This window comes from Chrysochloris asiatica, unplaced genomic scaffold (assembly GCF_000296735.1).
Source record: "Chrysochloris asiatica unplaced genomic scaffold, ChrAsi1.0 scaffold00220, whole genome shotgun sequence".
Taxonomy (NCBI): domain Eukaryota; kingdom Metazoa; phylum Chordata; class Mammalia; order Afrosoricida; family Chrysochloridae; genus Chrysochloris; species Chrysochloris asiatica.
Genome location: NW_006408738.1, coordinates 3361013 through 3369570, shown reverse-complemented (window position 1 = coordinate 3369570; position 8558 = coordinate 3361013).

The window sequence follows — 8558 nt, the reverse complement described above, 5'->3', positions numbered from 1 at the left end:
TGCCGACTCATTATGCCTTTACGTACAACCTCACAATCACTGCTAAGCTTGAGCCCATTGCTGCTGCTATGGTTCTAATCCATCTTGTTGGGGGTCTTCCTCTTTTCCATGGACCCTCCACTTTACCAAGCATGATGTCCTTCTCCAGGGACTGGCCCCTCCTGATACTATACCCAAAGTATGCGAGACAAAGTCTCCCAGTTCTGGCTTCTAAGGAGCATCCAGCTGCACTTCTTCCAACACAGATTTGTTTGTTTGGCAGTCAATGGCACTTTCAGTATTCTCCTCCAACACCATAACTCAAAAGCATCAATTCTTCTACCATCTCCTTATTCACTGTCTAGCTTTCACATGCACATGAAGTTATTGAAAATACCATGGCTTGGGTCAGGTTACCTTAGTCCTCAAGCTGACATCTTTATTCTTGAACACTTTAGAGAGGTCTTGTACAGCAGATTTGCCATCTGTACCAGCCACACTTTTGGAAATCCTACACAAGGTCCCTGTGGTCTGAGGAATGGCTGGTGGGTTTGAACCACCAACCTTGTGGTGGTTAGCAGCCCAGTGCTTATCCTACAGGGCCCTACTAGGACTCCAACCCTAGGTATACGGAATCAGAATTTCATTTTTAACAAGCTCCCCAGGTGATTCTTCTAGTTACTTGTTGTTTATTTTCAGTTTCCTTCCCTAGACTCTGAGGTACATGGAGCATCTTGTTTTTCTGCTTTGTTTTTCACTTATATACCAGCTTTCTGCCTGGTCCCTGGTTTATTGTAATACACAATGCTGTCCCGTACCACACTATACTATACTATGCTACTTCTTTTTATAAAGTTTTTTATTGTGAATTGTAAAAATTTACAGGGCAGATCATCAGTTTTACATTCAACAAATCATACACCTTATTTCATTACAATGATTATAATCCCCTCCATGTACCACCAGTTAACAGTATTCCTCACTATTCACTTTAGCTTTCTCTCCCTTTTTTTAAACGCTTAGGCATATATAATAGTTTACATCACCAAAAGACACATTCTGCAAGTCTGCCTCCTGGCCGCCAGTACTCAGTCCCTCTCTTCCCATGAGTCCTCAACTACTTGAGGCAATGAATGAAAAAAATTAAAGAAAAACTTGAGAAAGCAGTTTTTTGGGACCACCACTATGGTGATAACCAGTCAGGCTGTGGGTTGGTAGTTTCTAGACAAAAGTCAGACTACTTGCATTTGAATCCTGTGACGTCTCTTAGTAATTGTAGGAGCACAGGCAGGTGAAATTGACAATTTTTTCATGTGTAGATTGAGGATCATAAGGTAGCTACCTCACTCATAATGTTGTGGAGAATAAAATAATATATTAATGCTTAGTGTAGTGCTTTGCAACAGGGAGCCAGTTAATAACTTTTAGCTATTAATAATAATAAATGACTTGTACCCTATTTCTCTTTGGCTCCAGTCTTGCATGAAGTCAGTGAAGAGGTCTTTGGTTTTCCCCTCCTCTTCAACCGTTTGCTGTTGATTGGAATGGAATGCTTTGATGGGTGGTATTTTTGGAACCCATAAGTATTTTTGAAGAGATTTATAAAAATTGCATTTAAGTTTTCAACTTAATTTATTTCTGTATTATTTTCAGTCCTATGTGCTAACAGGTAGAGTGGCGGATGGGTCAACAATATCTTGTTGTTACTAAGACCCGGTGAGTCAATTCCGAGTTATAGTGACCCTGGGTAGGGTTTCTGATGGTGGACTTGAACCACCTATCTTGCAGTTCAAACTGACCTTGCGGTCCAGTGCATTATCCTACAGTGCCACACCAGGACTCTAACAATATCTTTGCAGTTTGTTTTTAAGTCCATGTGTGCTAAGGATAGATTCCTAGGAGGTTGGTAAAGGGAGAAAGGAAGGGTATCTTCTCAAAAGAGGACTGGGGGTGGGGTTGGAAGTATTACTGGTATTGTGATTTGCTGTCAATTTGATTCTAAATAACCTTGGGAAATTGGAAAGTTTCCAATAATTTGAAAAACTATCCAGATTACCTATGTTATTCTTATTTTCATTTAGTACTTCTGCTCAGTTGAACTTTTCATAAAGTCTTGAGAATGAAATGAAATATACTTAAGTGCTTTAAAAATGAAATTGGTGCTAAATTTATCTTCTGTAAGCTTTGCTTTGGAATTCTAAATATACGCATTTTAACTAAACCTGCCACTTAGCAGTTGTGTAACTTTTCTAATGATTTCATCTCTTTTGAGTCTTTCTCTTCTTCTATTCATGTCACAGGATTGTTGTCAGAATTGATGTCTAGGAGATGAGGAATGGAAGGAATAGAAAGACAGGGACCAAGTCTTAAATGCCCTTCGATGTCCAAAGGATCTGAAGTTAGATCTTGGTAGGTACAGAAGAACTTTGAGCAGCATAGGAGCAAATGTTGTCACATAGAATCCTATGAGGTAGAGAGTTTTATCCGTAATATACAGATATGGAAGTGGATGGTCAGAGAGGTAAAATGCGAGACTCAAGTTTAGAGGATCAAGTGTAAAGTAAGGACTCCATTCCATTTGTGTCTATCTACTGAGCCCAGGGACTGTCCCTGGAGTCGATTCATACTCATAGTAACCCTAGGTTGTTGTTGTTAAGTGTTGAGTCAGTTTCCAAGGAGTAAAACTACCTCCTAAGAGTTCCTAGATAACGTGTAGAGTGAGGACTCTGTTCCATTTGTGTTTGGCTGCTGAGCCAGGCTCTTTCCATTGCAGTGTTTAACCTGGAGTGGATTCCAACTCATAGTAACCCTATGTTGGTGGTGGTGAGTTTGAACCACAGACCTTTAGGTTAGCAGCTGAGTGCTTGATCACTGTGACACCAGGAAGCCTTTATCCGTTTCAGTAGAGTTCTATGTTCTGGAGGGATGGAATCTGGGAGGAGGCTGCTTTCAGGCATCTGTGCCCTGCTTAAAGGCTCTCCTCTGGTAGGTAGACCAGTGCTGAGGCTGGGAGACTGGGCGCTCTCTGCTTCCACAGAAGTAAGCTGAGGTATCCAGCCACTTTGGTGATGCTCTGAGCACCTGCAGCTTTCGCATGGGAACTCAGAGTTAGGACAGTGAAGTCAATTGAACAGTTTAGAGAAATGTGAAACAAAATCCCAAGTTGACTCCCAACTATCTGGAATGTTTGCGTAAAGTGAACGAATGACTCACTTGAGGATGGGATTGTAAAACTTGTATGTTGATGAGCTCGTTCTAGAGAGACAAATAAAATGACAGCCTCTGCTTAATGAGCCCTCAAAGGTTGTTAAAGCTTGGGCGAGGTAGTGAAATTCGTACCTGCTGAATGACTGCTACAAATAGCGGCTCCACCCAGGTAACGTTGCTAGCATTAGAACTGTGATACCTGCCAAAGTGTGTACATATTTTGGTGACGATCAAACAAGGCCATATAAGGCAGGAGACAGGTGCCAAAAACCAAAGTCCTCTATGCAATTAACTTTTCCTTTGGGTCCCCAAAATTCAAACTTGGGGATCATTAGCAAGAACTCTCTGGTTGATAGTAATTGCTTCAAGCACATAGACAATACACAGATGAAACCCTAACTGGGTCTCAAACCATATAGAGCTTTGGCAAATGAGAATAAAATATTGAATGTAAATAGAAACCATATGTGTTGTCTTGACACTTGTGACCCAGTCTATGTAGGTCTTTTGTGCTCTTATGGATAAAGAGATGGAAAATAAAATGCACCCAAACCAATAAACATTGGTGCTAATATTACCACTGTACTCTTACTCATGAAAATATTAATCTCTTATTGAAAATATGGTGACCCTAGTTTTTGAGCCGAAGATTCAATAATTAAGCAGAATGATTAACAAAACAATCAATGAAAATTTGCTATTATTTTTGTTTTTACCCAGCAAGTTACAAATGCTCAATTTACTGCCATAGGATTTTCTCCACAAACTTTGAACACAGCCGAGATGCCTCCTACTCACACAAATAGCACACCAGGGTTTCAGCGGTTCCTGTCCTTTCCTCTTCTCTTCTCTTTCTCTTTTCACTTCTTCCCTCCTCCCAGTACTCTGTATCCCTATGAAGTGGAGGAATCACCACACAGGCACTTGTATTTCATGGACTATGATTTTGTTTACCTGTCGGCACGTTGTCTGTTGCTGGGCTCACAGCAACTAGGCAAGGTTAAAAATTAGCAGGGTGCTTTGGGGACTGTTGGACTCTCAGACATGTCTCATTATCCCTCCCATCTCGTCTTATGACTGGAGGGAATGTACAGGGAATTGAGCGTGAGCGGGGAGTGATGTAAGGAGAAGTAGTACCTGCTCAGGTCTGTACTCATGCCTTAACCTTTGTGCGGTGCTTGGCCCCCATACCACTCTACATGGCCAGGTAAGGCTATGTCCAGCAGAGTTCTTGGGACCAGCAGAGCATGGCATACTCAGAAGAATTCCAATCTGAGTAGGCACCCAAATGTGGAAGCAACAAATATCACAGAATTTTAAAGACACATCTTACTGTGATTTGAGTGAACGTTTTCCGAGAAAATTGGGTTTTCATTCAATGATTCCTGCAAATTTGTTTTGTGACAGCAATTATTGTTGTTGTTATGTGCCATGGAGGTGGAGTCAGTTCTGACTCACAGTGACCCTGCACAGGGTTTCTGAGGCTGTAAATCTGTACGGGAGCAGAAAGCCTCACCTCTCACCTGTGGAACAGCTGGTAGTTTCGAACTGCTGACCTTGTGGTTCGCAGCCCAATTTGTAACCACTATGCTACCAGAGCTCCTTGTGACAATGATTACAGCCTGCAATGCAACAGCACTCTTCCCACCTCCTTCCTGCATTGACCATTTCCGCTCTTCCTTCTTCCAGATCTCTTCCTACCCTTTTGGTCTTGTAGGGTTGATGGTTTATGATGCGTGTGTCTCCCTGGTGTTACTCAGAAAGCAGAGCCATGGCGGGAAAGTTCAGTTCCAAGCTTGAGGGGTGCCCAAGAGCCACCACCTCGGGGATTCTGTGAGTCTCTGGGTCCTTTACGTGACTTTGAGTTTGGTGCACATTTCCTCTCAGTCTGTTCAGGCCCTGTAACTGTGATCCCTTTCAGAGCTGTCAGCAGTGGTAGCGGGCACCATCTGGTTCTGTCTCAGAGTCGTGGAGGCTGACGTTTGTGTAGGCTGTTAGTCCTCTGGACCAGTTGTTGCCAGGCGATGATTACTTTCCTCACTCTGCTTCGGATGGAGAGAGACCAGTAGTTGCACCATAGATGACTGCTTGCAAGCTTTTATGATCCCAGTTGCTACTCACCAAAGTGGACGTACAACATTGACTTTGTGGGCTGTGTTCTGCCAGTTGACCTTAGTGTCACCTGCAGCTCTCTGGTGGTTCTGAGCCTGTAGGTCTAGCCACTCAGTCCCTCAAGGAATGTATCTTTTGGTTGATACGTGTTCTTGCAAAATAGTATTGTTGGCTTGATGGCTAAAATCAATTTGCATAAATTGTTGTTGTTAAGTGCCATCGAGTAGGTTCTGACTCATAGCGACCCTGTGTAGGTTTTCAAGGAATGGCTGGTGAGTTTCAATCACTGACCTTATGGTTCAAACTGACCTTGTGGTCTAGTGCTTTATCCCACAGCACCACACCAGAACAGAAATTGCATTGGATTATGTATCTTTTTTGGTTCCTTATATTTTTCCTGTAAGAATACTACTTCACAGATGTCTTCATGCTACTGTATGTTAATATATTTCTTCTGATTGCTTTCTAATATTCAGTGATGTGCACATAGCACAATTGGTCTGTCTGCTCTCCTAGCTTTGGGCATCCAGATAACCTCTACCACCCAGTCAGAATACACAGGCTGCAAGGAACATAACCCTTCTATTCCAGTCCTCTTAGGGAAACACGTAGCCAATTATTTCAGGTATGGAGTCGTACTGTGATGCTATAGGATAAGCTCTGCATGGCTAACTGCAAGGCTGGCAGTTCAAACCCACCAGCCACTCTGCAAGAGAAAAAGGAGGCTTTTTGCTCCTGTAAGGATTTACAGTCTTGGAAATACTATATATAGGGTCATTGTGATTCGGAATCAACTCGGTGACACTGAGTTTGGTCAGATATGCCTACAAGTAGAATTTCTGGCTCAAAGAATGCTTGTTTGTTGACTAATTAGTGCAGGTGCTGTAGGATCAGCATTGGACTACGAGCCACAAGGTTGGCAGTTCAAACCCAGCAGTCACTCCTTGGAAACCCTATACAGGGTTGCTATGAGTCAGAACCAACTTGATGGTACCTAACAACAACAACAACAACAACAGTTATTGCTGGATTGTTCTTTGGAGTAGCCTTTTCCCCCAATTGTCACCTATTAACCACATCCTTTCTTCATTGATATAATGTCTCCTTTATAACACACTTGTTGTTGTTAAGTGTCATTGAGTCAGTTCTGTCTCGTAGTGATCCTGTGTAGGGTTTTCAAGGAGTGATTGGTGGGTTTGAACCACCAACCTTGTGGTTGAATTACTTCTAGTACAGTTCTCAGGGTCCTGGTGTGGCACTGTAGGATAATCACTGGACTGCTAACTGGAAAATAGGCAGTTCAAACCCACCAGCTGCTCCTAGGAAACGCTGGGAGTTGCTATGAGTCAGAACCGATTCAATGGCACTTAACAGTGACAATGTTACTTGATGCATTTGGCACTGATGATCACAGAACAGATAACTTATTGGATGTTATCAAAAACATCATACATGAAGAAAGCAAAAGATAATTAAAAACGTGGTGTTGTTGTTGTTAAGTGCCGTCGAGTTGGTTCTGACCCATAGCGACCCTGTCTAGGGTTTCTGAGGAGCATCTGGTGAGCTTGAACTGCTGACCTTTTAGTTCAAACTGACCTTGCAGGCCAGCGCGTTAACCCGCAGCACCATACCAGAGAGAGAGAGAGAAGTGAGAAGTTTTCTATCCATTTCATCAGCTTTTACTCTTGCTTATTTTTATGACTGAGGCTATGATATTTGCTTGTTCCAATGCAAATGAATTTTCCAACGCTCTGGTATGTCACTGCAGGATAAGCACTGGATTGCTAATCTGAAGGTCAGTAGTTCAAATCCACTAGTTGTTCCTTGGAAACCCTGTACAGGGTTGCTATGAGTCAGAACTGACTCCAAGGCATTTAGCAACAATTGAAAAACACTGCTCAACAAGATTTGTAAATGTGAAGATTTCCAGCCTCAGAAACCCTGTACAGAGTTGCTATGAGACGGCACCACCGCCGCCATTTAAGGACACCACATGTCTGTAATCTTCCTCTTACTGACTTGTGTTAGGACAAGAAAACAAAACCGAAGTTAATCTCTGTTCTCTGCTAGCAGTATCGCCAACCTCGGTGAGCTTCCTACCGTAGTCTTTACTGTTTCCTTCAAGGTCTTCTTAATTAATTTCCTGGTTTTCAAATTGATGGTCTTTATTTCTTTGAGTATGGCAAATTATTGCTGTTTACACATGGATAACAGCCATGTTGAAGGGTCCAGAAAATTCTCAGGGATCACTGATAATGTATTTCAATCTTAAGTTCCTGACGGATGGAATACTTTGCCTGGCTCATTTTTAAGGAAGACAGTGTTCTCAAAAGCCACACAGCTACTTCAATGAAAGGCACCGTTAATGATTCATTTCAAAAAGATCCTAGAAGAAGGAACTATACTTCTAGTGAGGAATTAGACATCAGTTTATTTACATTCAAAATGTGTTAGAAGGTAAAAGAGTTGTTTCATGAAATTATACCTGAGTGTTTTGAAAAGTTCAACACACAGATGAGTTATCAACTATTCAGAAGTCATTGAAGACAGCTTTTATTTCTTTATTTTTTAACTTTATTGTGAATTGAGTACAGGTTCATGAGGAAACCATCAGTTTTACACTCAACAAATCACCCACTTTGTTTCATCTCAGTGATCACAATCTCCTCCATGCAGCAAAAGTGACCCCACTTTCCTCCGTGTGGTTCCTAGTTCCATTTCACCCTCCTTCTCAACTGTGTCCTTAGGTAAATGGTGCCCTTTGGACCTTGAATGGTTGCCCATTTCCTGGTGAGTATCCCTGACTAGTGTTGTGGTCCCCCTATACACCTATGGATGACTTGGCTGGAAACGGGGTCACGGGGCTGTCTTGCCAGACCTTAAGCATACTTGAGAGACTTGGGATCTTCTAGTCTCTTTCTTTTTGAGCAATAAGCTTAGTCTTTTTGTTTAAATGATTCTGAGTTTGTTCCACACTTTCTCCCAGGATATTCAGGACCTTCTAACGTGCTCCCTTTCGGAGGAGTTGGTAGTGGTACCAGGCACCATTTAGTTCTTCTGCTCTCAGAGTCGTGGTGACTGATGCTCATGTACATGGTCTGTTGGTCCACTGGACTAATTAATTCCAAGCATCTTCGATTTTCATCACTCTTTCGTCTTCTGCACATGGAGTGATCAATAATTGCACCTTAGATGGTCGATCATAAATTTTTAAGTTCCCAGATTAATCCACTTGGTTTGTTTTTAAGGTTTTTATTGTG